Below are 15,169 nucleotides of genomic sequence, written 5' to 3' on the forward strand. Positions count from 1 at the left end.
GCTGGATGTAGTCCTGTGGAACGACTTGCCATGCCATTTCCACCTGGCGCCTCAGTTGGACCAGCGTTCGTGCTGGACGTGCAGACCGCGCTAGACGACGCTTCATCCAGTCCCAAACATGCTCAATGGGGGACAGATCCGGAGATCTTGCTGGCCAGGGTAGTTGACTTACACCTTCTAGAGCACGTTGGGTGGCACGGGATACATGCGGACGTGCATTGTCCTGTTGGAACAGCAAGTTCCCTTGCCGGTCTAGGAATGGTAGAACGATGGGTTCGATGACGGTTTGGATATACCGTGCACTATTCAGTGTCCCCTCGACGATCACCAGAGGTGTACAGCCAGTGTAGGAGATCGCTCCCCACACCATGATGCCAGGTGTTGGCCCTGTGTGCCACGGTCGTATGCAGTCCTGATTGTGGCGCTCACCTGTACGGCGCCAAACACGCATACGACCATCATTGGCACCAAGGCAGAAGTGACTCTCATCGCTGAAGACGACACGTCTCCATTCGTCCCTCCATTCACGCCTGTCGCGACACCTCTGGAGGCGGGCTGCACGATGTTGGGGCGTGAGCGGAAGACGGCCTAACGGTGTGCGGGACCGTAGCCCAGCTTCATGGAGACGGTTGCGAATGGTCCTCGCCGATACCCCAGGAGCAACAGTGTCCCTAATTTGCTGGGAAGTGGCGGTGCGGTCCCCTACGGCACTGCGTAGGATCCTACGATCTTGGCGTGCATCCGTGCGTCGCTGCGGTCGGGTTCCAGGTCGACGGGCACGTGCACCTTCCGCCGACCAATGGCGACAACATCGATGTACTGTGGAGACCTCACGCCCCACGTGTTGAGCAATTCGGCGGTACGTCCACCCGGCCTCCCGCATGCCCACTATACGCCCTCGCTCAAAGTCCGTCAACTGCACATACGGTTCACGTCCACGCTGTCGCGGCATGCTACCAGTGTTAAAGACTGTGATGGAGCTCCGTATGCCACGGCAAACTGGCTGACACTGACGTCGGCGGTGCACAAATGCTGCGCAGCTAGCGCCATTCGACGGCCAACACCGCGGTTCATGGTGTGTCCACTGTGCCGTGCGTGTGATCATTGTTTGTACAGCCCTCTCGCAGTGTCCGGAGCAAGTATGGTGGGTCTGACACACCGGTGTCAATGTGTTCTTTTTTCCATTTCCAGGAGTGTAAATACTGCCTACAGGAAAATTAAAGAGACCTTTGGAGATAAGAGAACCACTTGTATGAACATCAAGAGCTCAGATGGAAACACAATTTTAAGCAAAGAAGGGAAAGCAGAAAGATGGAAGTAGTATATAGAGGGTCTATACAAGGGTGATGTACTTGAGGACAATATTATGGAAATGGAAGAGGATGTAGATGAAGACGAAATGGGAGATACGATACTGCGTGTTGAGTCTGACAGAGCACTGAAAGACCTGAGTCGAAACAAGGCCCCCGGAGTAGACAACATTCCATTGGAACTACTGACGGCCTTGGGAGAGCCAGTCCTGACAAAACTCTACCATCTGGTGAGCAAGATGTATGAGACAGGCGAAATACTCTCAGACTTCAAGAAGAATATAATAATTCCAATCCCAAAGAAAGCAGGTGTTGACAGATGTGAAAATTACCGAACCATCAGTTTAATACGTCACAGCTGCAAAATACTAACACGAATTCTTTACAGACGAATGGAAAAACTAGTAGAAGCTGACCTCGGGGAAGATCAGTTTGGATTCCGTAGAAATGTTGGAAACACGTGAGGCAATACTGACTCTACGACTTATCTTAGAAGCTAGATTAAGGAAGGGCAAACCTACGTTTCTATCATTTGTAGACTTAGAGAAAGCTTTTGACAATGTTGACTGGAATACTCTCTTTCAAATTCTGAAGGTGGCAGGGGTAAAATATAGGGAGTGAAAGGCTATTTACAATTTGTACAGAAACCAGTTGGCAGTTATAAGAGTCAAGGGACATGAAAAGGAAGCAGTGGTTGGGAAGGGAGTGAGACAGGGTTGTAGTCTCTCCCCGATGTTATTCAATCTGTATATTGAGCAAGCAGTAAAGGAAACAAAAGAAAAATTTGGAGTAGGTATTAAAATCCATGGAGAAGAAATAAAAACTTTGACGTTCGCCGATGACATTGTAATTCTGTCAGAGACAGCAAAGGACTTGGAAGAGCAGTTGAACGGAATGGATAGTAACTTGAAAGGAGGATATAAGATGAACATCAACAAAAGCAAAACGAGGATAATGGAATGTAGTCGAATTACGTCAGGTGATGCTGAGGGAGTTAGATTAGGAAATGAGACACTTAAAGTAGTAAAGGAGTTTTGCTATTTGGGGAGCAAAATAACAGATGATGGTCGAAGTAGAGAGGATATAAAATGTAGACTGGCAATGGCAAGGAAAGCGTTCCTGAAGAAGAGAAATTTGTTAACATCGAGTATAAATTTAAGTGTCACGAAGTCATTTCTGAAAGTATTTGTATGGAGTGTAGCCATGTATGGAAGTGAAACATGGACGATAAATAGTTTAGACAAGCAGAGAATAGAAGCTTTCGAAATGTGGTGCTACAGAAGAATGCTGAAGATTAGATGGGTAGATCACATAACTAATTGAATAGGATTGGGGAGAAGAGAAGTTTGTGGCACAACTTGACCAGAAGAAGGGATCGGTTGGTAAGACATGTTCTGAGGCATCAAGGGATCAGCAATTTAGTATTGGAGGGCAGCGTAGAGGGTAAAAATCGTAGAGGGAGACCAAGAGATGACTACACTAAGCAGATTCAGAAGGATGGGGGTTGCAGTGGGTTCTGGGAGATGAAGAAGCTGGCACAGGATAGAGTAGCATGGAGAGCTGCATCAAACCAGTCTCAGGACTGAAGACCACAACAACAACAATATGTAAACAGCTTCTTAAGTAATTTAAGAGTTGAAAACATATTATACCTGCTTAAAATCGATTACGTTAGGTTAAGTAATGAAAATTGTACTAATAAAGTAGGACAATACGAAGTTTAATTTGAGATTTGTCAGGGTTAGATCCAGATGCTTTTTTTATGGGGGGGGGGGGACCTTGAGCCCCTTAATCCTCCCCCCCCCCCTACATCCGCAACCTTTGCCACACTTTTTCCCATGTTTTATTCTGTGTGGAATTCTCATCTAGCAGCAAGCACACGATTCGGAGCAGGCGATGCACAGTGGCCTTCCTTTCTTACAGCTCAACCTAGTGCGCGGAGCCATAGGTCAGGTCGAGCGTGACTGTATGGTTACTATAGCAACTAAGATGTCACCTTCTTGAGTTTTTCTGTGGAGGCGGCATGCAGTGATGTAGATGGGAATTTTATTCCCAGCTGCTTCCAGCTCAAGGCTGTAAAGCAGAGTTTGTTGTGTGTGGAGCACTCATAATGCATTTGGTGCTATATGTATTAAATCTGAACCCCGCTGATGATGCAGTATGTATTTTATTATTTTGTATGGCAGTGAGAAAGATTCCCACAGGAAGGATGTTAGAAATGCTTAATGAGGCTAAGGACATTTTCCCGGCTACTTATAGGCCTAAATCGTTCTCCTTCTTTCCGTCCATCTCTTCTACTACGGCATCTACGGAATCACGCTTTCCTTGTCTGAAGCGTATAAAAAAGTACACGAGAAATGCATTTTCAGAAGAAACACTTTCTTATTTAGCGACTATTTCAATTCAGAAGTAACTTCTACTGCAGTTAATATAAACACAGACATCACCGACAAGTTTGCACCCTTAAAGGATCCAAGAATTGATTTGGAGTACAACAAAGAAATAAATTCAATTATTTAGATAAGCTTGTATGAATCTAGGTATAGTTTTCTTTCCTGTTAGCTCTTCACCTAACTTCCCAGTCACGACCCGCCACTGTTGTACAAGAGGCCTAAGCTTTAGACATGTACATGCCGAGCAAAGTCGTGAAGGATGGAAAAGTCCAGTCAAAGCTCGACAACCACGTCTGAATTTTGATAAGACACAGTACATACAGTTCCGAACAGTGAATGGTATGACGCCAATAATAAATATAGACCTTAATCAGAAGCATATAGCTAAGGTAGAATATTCCAAATTTTTAGGTGTGTCCACTGATGAGAGATAACATTGGAAGAAACACATTGATGATCTGCTGAAACGTTTGAGTTCAGCTTCTGATGCAATAAGGTTATTGCAAATTTTGGTGATTAACATCTTAGTAAATTAGCTTACTACGCCTATTTTCACTCATTCCTTTCATATGGCATCATATTTTGGGGTAATTCATTACTAAAGAATAAAGTATTTATTGCACAAAAGCGTGTAATCAGAATAATAGGTGGAGTCCACCTAAGATCATCCTGCAGACATTTATTTAAGGATCTAGGGAACAACCAAACCCAATTCGAAAGTAATAGCAGTGTGCATAGCTACAATACTAGGAGAATGGATGATCTTCACTATTCAAGATTAAATCTAACTTTGGCACAGAAAGGGGTGAATTATACTGCAACTAAAGTCTTTGGTCACTTACCAAATAGTACCAAAAGTCTGACAGATGACCAACAAGTATTTAAGAAGAAATTAAAAGAATTTCTGAATGACAACTCCTTCTACTCCATAGAGGAATTTTTAAATATAAATTAAGAAAAAAAATTATCGAAATAATAAAAATTAAAAAAAAATAAAAAAAACACAAAAAATATAAAAGTTGTTATATTAACTTAAGTATGTTGTTAAATTAACTTAATTATGTCATGTATTGGAATATTTGACTCGTTCCACATCATTACGAAATATCGTATTCATGATCCATGGAACTAGTATTAATCTAATCTATTCTGTTACGAAAGCAAAGAGAGTTTGACTGCAAATTTAAAACCAGCTAATGCCTCACACACAAACAAAAACTAGACGAAGCCAAAATCAGTACAGGAGGGCCATGCGTGAAGAGTTCAAAGAATCTGAAAGTAAAATACTGTTGACCGATTTGACAGAAAATCCTAAGAAGTTTTGTTCACACACACTGTGAGCGTAATGAGAATAAAACGGAGGATGACACAGAAAAGGCGGAAATGACTTTTTCTAAAATTGTTTCACAGAGGAAAAGAGCACTTTAGTTCCTCCTTTAAATCGTTGCACAAAATGAGGGTGTCCAAATAAGTGACCATGGGATAACCATGGGATAGAAAAGCAACTGGAATTATTGAACAGAAGAAAGACCAATGGACCTAAAGTAATACCAATTCGATACTACATAAATGATGCAAACGAACTAGCCCCTCTTCTAGCAGTCTACCGTAGGACTCTGAAGAAGCAAAGCGTTCCTAATGATTGAAAAAAAAAGCACAAGTCACTCCTGTTTTCAAGAAAGGTCGTCGAAGAAATACACAGAACTATAGGCCTATATATCTGACGTCGGTCTGTTGTAGAATTTATGCTCGCGTATTATGACATCTCTGGAGACCAACAATCTCCTCTGTAGGAATGAACACGGTTTACGAAAACAGCTATCATGTGAAACTCAGCTCGCTCTGTTCGTCCACGAGACCCAGAAAGTAGTAGATCGAGGTGCACAAGTGATGCCGCGTTCCTTGACTTCCTGAAGGAGTTAAATAGAATTCCGTACTGCCGCCTAGTGAACAAAATATGATCATACGGAATATCAAAGCAATTGCGTGACTGTAGTGACTAGTTTCTAGGAAACAGAACACATCATGCCATTCTCAATGACGAGAAATCTACAGACATAAAAGTAACTTTGGGCGTAATGCAAGTTAGTGTTATAGGACCATTACTTCTCACAATATATATAAACGACCTAGTAGATAACGTCGGAAGTTCTGTTAGGTTGATCGTGGATGATGCTGTTATAGACAGATAAGTCGTAAAGCTAGAAAACTGTAGCAAAATTGCAGGAAGAACTGCAGAGGATCGGCGCTAGACCGTGAACATAAACAAATGTAACATATTTCGAATACATAGAAAGACCCATTATTGTATGATTACACAATTGCAGAACAATCACTGGAAAACGATATGCATAGGGAGCAATCTGTAGTGGAACTACTGCATACAGCTACTGTTGGGAACGACAGATGCCAGACAGACCCATTAGAGGAATTATTAGGAAATGTAGTCCATCGATAAAGAAGTTGACTTACAAAACACTCGTTTGACCAACACTTCAATTAATCTATATCTGTACTTTGCTAACCACTGCGAAGAACACGCATTGTCATTAGTCTGAGATGTGTAACAAACAGGACTAATAGAGGAAACAGAAAAGATCCAAAGAAAAGCAGATCATTTAGCTACACGTTCATTTAGTAAGCATGAATGTGTCAGAGATGCTTAGCCAACAGTCACAGGGACTGCGAGAGACTAATTTTGGATCACAGTGTAGTTTACTGTTAAGATTCCAAAAGTGCATGTTCCTCGAAGACTCAACCAATATAGTGCTTCGTCCTATGTTAAGCTCATGAAAAGACCATGAAGATAAAATCAGAAAGATTTGAGCCAACGTGGAGGCTTACCAGCAAATGTTCTTCCTACGAACCATTTGTGACAGCAAGAGAAAAAGAGGGAAGTGTCACTGGTACACGAAGTACCCTCCACCAAATATGATGAGGGTGCTTGCAGAATATAGTGCAGATGTCGACAATAACCCCTCGGGTTACTTGGTGCCCTTATGACAGCTGGGTCATTTAATGGCACTCATATACTGTTCCAGTAGCAGGGGTTGATGTACGGTCTGCTGCTCAGACAGCTCCACATGCTAACTCGTTAAGGACTATGCACATCTGTGTTGGCACTCCTGCTGCATCGAGCTGTGTCACCTGTCAAACCACCACATGTCTAGCCACACCTGTCTTTCGTGTCTCACTATCCTATCCAAACTGTGAATAACGTAAAAGACAAATGACTTGGATCATCTCCATCTGCTTCCCAGTCTCTCTTAGTTGGTGCTCATATTTCATGTGCATGTCGTAACAATGAAAAAATTGGGATTAAGGAAGCAGACAAGTGTGTTCTGAGTCTTTCTTCTCTCACTAAATTTACAAATTTGGCAGGACAGGGTCTGAGTAGTAACTGTAGAAAATATTCTTTACCAGGGGATAAAACTCTCTGAAGAAATACTGAGCCATACTGCCCTACGGCTGTCCATATTTGCGAAAGTGTTGCCAATGCAGGATTTTGTGCACGAACTGATCTCTTGACTGTATCCTATAAAAATTCAATGGGATTCATGTCAAGTGATCTGGGTGGTCAAATCATTCACCTGAATTGTCCAGAATGTTCTTCAAGCCAATCACAAAAAATTTGGCCCAGTACCATGGTGCATTGTCAGCCACAAAAATTCCATCATTGTTTGGGAATTTAAAGTCCATGAATGGCTGCAAATGGTCTCTAACTAGCCGCACTTAGCCATTTTCAGTCGATGATTGGTTTAGTTGGACTAGAGAACCCAGCCCATTCCATGTAAGGACAGTCCACACTATTATGGAACCACCACCAACTTGCGCAGCACCTTCTTGACAACTTGGATCCATGGTTCATGGGGTCTGCACCACATTCAAACGCTACTATCGGCTCTTGCCGGCTGCAATCGGGACTCATCGGACCAGGCCATGGTCTTCCTGTCTGAAATCTGGAACATTGATTTCTGTGGTTATTTCACATAGTGTTGCTCATCTGTTATCACTGACAACCCTATGCAAACGTCACTGCCCTCAGTCATTAAGTGGAAGCCATCAGCCACTGTGTTGCCCGTGGTAAGAGGGGTTGCCTGAAATTTGGTATTGTCAGCACACTCGTGACACTGTAAATCTCGGAATGTTGGATTCCATAACAATTTCCAAAATGGAATCTCCAATGCTTCTAGCTCCAACCACCATTCCACGTTAAGAGCCTGTTAATTTCTGTTATGTGATCATAATCACATCAGAAACATTTTCACATCAATTAGCATAGCACAAATGACAGCTCTGCGAATGCACTGCCCTTTCGTACTTTGTGTATGCATTACTACTACCATCTGTACATGTGTGTTGCTATCCACTGACTTTTGCCACCTCAGTGTAATAGTCCTATCTTGACAACAATCATTTATGAATAATGCATTGTTATGACATAAAATTTCATGAATGATCACGTGATATTGTTGTATACACTGGAAAACACTTAGTTTCAGCAGAGCACAATGCTGGTGAACTTATGTTCTTGTGTTGTAATTATAGTGTATTTCTTAGTTTCATTGTGCACTAATTTGCCCACTATGAATATCATGGTAGAAAACATTTATTGGGAGGTAGTAGTGAGTATCCAAACTTTCCGGGAAAGGTTACAAAGTGGGTTATAGGTGGCAAACTGTACGTAATTTGGCCAAAAAAAGGGCTGCAAAACAACTTGAGTAAAGCCAGACAGTATGTTGAAAAGTTTGATGCAGTTGTGGACATTCCCACAGAGATGCAAATCTGTAAACAAGAATGTGTACTATATATATTAGGCGTAAGAAATTCTCTCATCCTGTGTTAAGAACGAACGTTTTTCGTGTTCCACTAATGAGCAAGTACAGTGTTCGAAGTGCAGGCAGCCCAAAAAAGTCGAAAAAAAATTCAGTGTCAGAGGAAACTGCTCAGAAAAATCTATTGACCAAAAAACTGCCAATGGAAACTCATTACCACCATGTACAGTACTATTAGAAGTAAAAATTGTATTAGTGCAACAAATGATGAAATAAAATGCAGTGCAGAAAACCAGACAGTGAATAAGAAAGAAGAAACATACATATTATCAATGAGTCATGGTAGGGGACTAGGCACAGTCCTACCTGATATTAAGTGAGAAAGCCTGGAGCTTAATTACAAGAAGTGCTGAAAAACCGTGAAACTGCAGTAAAAAGTGATGTAAACTGTGTCATAATCAGAGAAGGAAATGATGTACATAAAAACAAAAGCAGCCTTATCGAAGGAGCGCTGATAACACCATTCATAATTCTTATAACACACTACCATCATCTGAAAATAATATTGCTTATATAAGTAGAGCATCCCCATAAAATGATCCCATAACTCATTATTGAATGAAAATGTTCAGAAAAAACTAGGTTTTTCATTTTTAAATTACGTATGGCAGTAGGAATGGAAACATAGCTGAACTAATGCACTAAAATAAATTCAGTTGTGATCCAAAACAGTGAACACTTTCTATTTCTTGTACTTCATTGTTTCAGTAGACTATTTCTGTAACTTGTAGAGTTATATGAGATGTACTGAACTGAATGTACTCAACATAGCACAAATTTCATTGCATTGCATTGGATTTGTGTTAAAACAGCTGCTGATGTTTTCTAATCTTTCAACAGCTGCCTTTTCAATTAGGAAATTGATATTACCTTTTATTTCTACACTTACATCATCTACAGAAAATAATAAAATTTGTAGTTTTTTAAACTGCAAATGAAGGATTGATTATGTACTAGTAGATCAGAAACAACAGAGGACCCATACTTGAACCTTACAGTACACCATGTCTGATTGGTTCTAATTCTAAATGGCTATTGTTAAGTGACTTACAGGCAACAGGTACACATTGCTGTCTTCCATTAACATAAGATAAAAATGAGGAACCTGCTGTATCTACTACTTCATAATATTTAAACATTTCCTTGAGAATACTATGGTTCCCTTAGCTAAGTCACAAAATTTCCCAATGGTTGTAGCTTCTGTTTTTGATTCTAGTATATTGTATACCAAGGAAAAGACTGAACATTATTTTCAGTTAATCCTATGCTGAAATGAGTGCACATCTGCTGAACTCCTTGGCATACATTTTGAGACTAAATTTACTTCGAATAATCACACAGACTGTATATCTATAATTCTGTCAGTTGTTATTTATTTGTTGGGGAAACAATGCACATATGTTTTTAAACAACTATTGCTTAGTTCCTATTATGATATCTTCCACTTTCATTTAAAATAAGGTATTGATTTTAGGGTAATTCTCCCTGAGGAAGAGAAAAAAGAAGAGAGAAAAACTGAGAGAGAGAGACCAGGAGGGAGGGGGGGGGGGGGGGGGGGGGAGAGCATCTGTTTGAACAAGACCAACAGGTCCACATCTGGAATTTCCATGACTATACCTTATAGGCCATATTCCACACAGTTAAATATATTAACAACTTATTTCTCTTCATATGTAGTTACCTCTTGCATATAAAAGTAAATTATAGAAGGAATAGCCTAAGGCAACCTGTACACCAAGATAATTCTTGTCAAACATTAAAAATAGAAATACATACAACTCAACTAAATAAAATAGAGTTTACTTACAAATGTCTAGGCATAAAGCATTTTGATAAATTAGCTTCACAAGCATATCAGCTTTCAGAAAATTCTTCGAAAATAGAACCCAAAATTGACTGACAAGAAAAGCTACCTGCACACTTGAAGAATTTGAAAACTGTACAGAAGATGATCTTAATTACTAATGAAGTCAGAAGAGTAAATGCACCTTCTTTTGAAGAATTACAAATTTGTTTTTGCAGAGAGGTCTTTTATTTATAGAAGTGCATTTCTTTATTTCATTGTGTATTGTTTAGTGTATAATATGTATTACTATAAAGCAGTTATTATGTTTCTGTAACATATCAATTCACAATATGAAAATAGTTTTCTTAAATTTGTCATGATGGCATCTTTTGCATGCAGATGCTTGAACAAACAAAAGTGTTTACAACTTATATGATCTTATAATTTTTTTTGAAAATACTGGCAGTAATAAGACAGATTGGTAATTTGTTACAGTGTCTTGCCTCCTTTTTTGTGAAGTTGCCGAAAAAAGAATGCTTGTCTCTCTAGGAAAAGATTTGTTGCATAAGTAAGCCAATATATTACTAATTGTAAGTTCAGCTGTACAACATTTCATTATTTTACTTTTGATTTCTTCATAACCACTTGACCATTTATTTGTAAGAGAATTAATAAAATTTGGAAACTTATTTTAGAAATGTAGGAGGATGCTGAATTTTATGTAACTTGTTTTGGAAAGTATTCTAAGGAAATAGTCAAACCTAATCTATCTGTTATTGACCAAATAAATTTATTAGAATTCCTCACTTTTTAAAGAAATTTCTCCATTTTCTGGATTCCTTTCTCCTGTCTCATTTTTTTTTTTTTGTAGGTTCCAAACAGTTCTTATCTTGTTCTTTAATGAGATTATTTTTTATTGATAATACATACCATTTGGCACTCAGATGACTTTACTTGGGCTTTTACAGAATGGTTTGAAATGGGCTTTAATCCTATCATCATCCATGTCCCTTGATGACTAGCAGAGTTTTCTCATAGTTCTGCATGATATTGTGATTCCATATGTAACACAAGGTTCAGATGCATTTTATCTGCCTCCATATTTTAATTTCTTAGAAAAGCAGTTTCTATTAGTAGCCTATTACAATGTTACAGAATACATTATGTTTTTCATTAATACCAGGAGTGTTGTACATATATCTCCAGTTTTTATTTGACAATTTCTTTTCCATTTATTACCCTTGTATTTTCCAATTATTTTTATTTATGTGGTGCACTCTGATATTAAACATCAGCAATTGACTATAATATTCTGAGAGGCCATTAACTATGGGAATTTCGATAGCACTTTGTAATCTCAATGCATCTACAAAAATGTGGTCAGTAGCAATAGTGCTCATTCCCATAACTCTTGTTGCAAATTGGATTAAGGAACTGGATCACATAAAATGGCAAGGAACTTAAGTAAAGCTCTAGAACAGGTGTTCTCTGCAAAATTATACTTCCACATAATATTACCTTATTTTGCTTGGAAGTCAAGAAGTTTAATAATGCATCAATATTTCATAAATAATTAAAAATTAACAGATGGAGTCCTGTATGTTATTATTATTATTACCTTTCCAAGAAAATCTACTGCTGCAGACTAAGTTTTAAAACACTGATCACTGTGAAATACATGGGTATCAGTGTTTTTATAGTTTCATGCCTTCTTAATGTAACTGGCATCTCCTCCTTTCTCCATACTTGACCTGCAATTATTTCTGTCCACATTCAGAATTCCTGTATCAATGGTCAAAGGATGTTAAGAAACTCATATTACATCTACATGTTCTGTGTCAACCTGTTCAAGAGCCTTCATGAGGAACACTTTCTAATCACTCACAGTCCTGAAACCCTTAGTTAGTTCTGATTTACTGATGACATTTTTATGATTTAGAGACCCACTGAAGACATCCCACTGTCATTCATTCAAAATCTTAACACCAATCTACCATCTGTTTTATATTGTCCTTCTTGGCCCCTAGAGCCACCTTTTGGGGTGTTAACCTTCACTCCACTGATGACCACTTTCAGACTATTTACACTAAACCCATCACTTACCAGAAGTACATCCACTCTGCCCTGCTACCCATATTACATAAAAAAGGTCTCACCTCCCTCCCCTATACAGATTGGCAATCAGTGGATACCAAATTTTCAGTGACAAGCAGTCCTTTTCCTAGGGTACTGAGGATCTTACTGAAGCCTCAACAGAGTATATCAACCCTTCCAACCTTGTCTTAAACAGAACTCCTCTACCCCTAATCAGTTGTCCACCAAAATTATGCAGTATCTTTGTGTGTCCTTATGGCCATCTTGTTTTCATCCCTTGACCCCTGGGTGACATTCCTGTATAAGACCCAGATGCAAGGCCTGTCCTATACATCTGCCAACCGTTCCTAGACCAATTCTATCACTGGCATCACTCATCACAACTAGAGCCACACATGGAAGCAGTCACACCATATAACTATGTTGAAAGTACTATGGATCATTGTATGTAGATATGAGCACTAAACTATCCACTCACATGAACAGAAATTGACATACCGTGACTGAAAGTTAGCATGCTATGCAAGTGGTTGTCCTGAACATTTGTGTTACAAGCCATGCTACTTGGATTCTTGCCAACAGCCTTAAGTTTTTCCGAGTGCTGTGGGTGGGAAATCTCCCTTCTACATATCGTTCATTCCAGTTAAGACTTCAATATTTGCTAACCCTTGCGCCACACTTGTCCTCCTTCTCTTCTCCCTTCATGTTATGAACTAATTTCACTCATTGTTCCCATAACATGCTCTTACTTTTCCTGTTTCCTCCATGTACTACTCCATCTTTACTCATAACTTTGAACCTTTCCATATCTCCTTTATGTATCTCCTTCCATATCTCCTTTATGTATCTCCTACTTTGTATTGTTATCCCAGTACTCTCCCATTTTCCTCTCTGTTTTTATCCTGGCACACCTATCTGTAAGTTTAACCTGCAAAACAGTTACACGTTCTACCCCAGCACTATCCTTCATACCCCCCACCCCACCTACAGTACCATTCATCCATCTCCTCACTCCATATCTATCTCTGTTCCCCCACCACTTATTCCATTTGACATCATCGTTGACCTCATTTAGAGAAACAGCATTGCATGCTGAGTTGAGCATGTGCATTTGTTAGTCCTAATAAAGGACATTCTCCAAAAATAAAGCATTTTTGTCTTTTATAAGCAACTACCTGCTGTTCAGCATTGCTTCTATTTGGTGCGCAGTGTTCTATCCTACATACATACTATCTCTCTTCCTGGATTTTCAGTTATTGATATTGCATATACATGCACAGTTGTACATTATACAGGGTGTTTCATAAATGACCGGTATATCTGAAACGGCAATACAAACTAAACGAGCAGCGATAGAAATACACCGTTTGTTGCAATATGCTTGGGACAACAGTACATTTTCAGGAAGACAAACTTTCGAAATTAAAGTAGTTACAATTGTCAACAACAGATGGCGCTGCGGTCTGAGAAACTCTATAGTACGATATTTTCCACATATCCACCATGCGTAGCAATAATATAGCGTAGTCTCTGAATGAAATTACCCGAAACCTTTGACAACGTGTCTGGCGGAATGGCTTCACATGCAGATGAGATGTACTGCTTCAGCTGTTCAATTGTTTCTGAATTCTGGCGGTACACCTGGTCTTTCAAGTGTCCCCACAGATAAAGTCACTGGGGTTCATGTCTGGCGAATAGGGAGGCCAATCCACGCCGCCTCCTGTATGTTTCGGATAGCCCAAAGTAATCACACGATCATCGAAATATTCATTCAGGAAATTAAAGACGTCTGCCGTGCGATGTGGCCGGGCACCATCTTGCATAAACCACAAGGTGTTCGCAGTGTTGTCTAAGGCAGTTTGTACCGCCACAAATTCACAAAGAATGTCCAGATAGCGTGATGCAGTAATCGTTTCGGATCTGAAAAATGGGCCAATGATTCCTTTGGAAGAAATTGCGGCCCAGACCAGTACTTCTTGAAGATGCAGGGATGATGGGACTGCAACAAGGGGCTTTTCGGTTCCCCATATGCGCCAGTTCTGTTTATTGACGAAGCCGTCCAGGTAAAAACAAGCTTCGTCAGTAAACCAAATGCTGCCCACGTGCATATCGCCGTCATCAATCCTGTGCACTATATTGTTAACGAATGTCTCTCCTGCAGCAATGGTAGCGGCACTGAGGGGTTGCCGCGTTTGAATTTTGTATGGATAGAGGTGTAAACTTTGGCGCATAAGACGATACGTGGACTTTGGCGTCATTTGGACCGCAGCTGCAACATGGCGAACGGAAACCCGAGGCCGCTGTTGGATCACCTGCTGCACTAGCTGTGCATTGCCTTCTGTGGTTGCCGTACGCGGTCACCCTACCTTTCCAGCACGTTCATCCGTCACATTCCCAGTCCGTTGAAATTTTTCAAACAGATCCTTTATTGTATCGCTTTTCGGTCCTTTGGTTACATTAAACCTCCGCTGAAAACTTCGTCTTGTTGCAACAACACTGTGTTCTAGGTGGTGGAATTCCAACACTAGAAAAATCCTCTGTTCTAAGGAATAAATCATGTTGTCCACAGCACACTTTGACGTTGTGAACAACACACACTTACAGCAGAAAGACGACGTACAGAATGGCGCACCCACAGACTGCGTTGTCTTCTATATCTTTCACATCTCTTGCAGCGCCATCTGTTGTTGAAAATTGTAACTACTGTAAATTCAAAAGTTTGTCCGCCTGAAAATGTACTGTTGTCCCAAG

At 40.1% G+C, this 15,169-nt stretch overlaps 1 protein-coding gene across 3 annotated transcripts in view; it reads right to left on the reverse strand.

The window, feature by feature from the left end:
• LOC126297437 (katanin p60 ATPase-containing subunit A-like 1) overlaps positions 1-15,169 on the reverse strand; it is a 223,111-nt gene that overhangs the window by 17,420 nt on the left and 190,522 nt on the right. The window lies entirely within an intron of this gene.

The sequence above is a fragment of the Schistocerca gregaria genome, chromosome X, assembly GCF_023897955.1.
Source record: "Schistocerca gregaria isolate iqSchGreg1 chromosome X, iqSchGreg1.2, whole genome shotgun sequence".
NCBI classification, from domain to species: domain Eukaryota; kingdom Metazoa; phylum Arthropoda; class Insecta; order Orthoptera; family Acrididae; genus Schistocerca; species Schistocerca gregaria.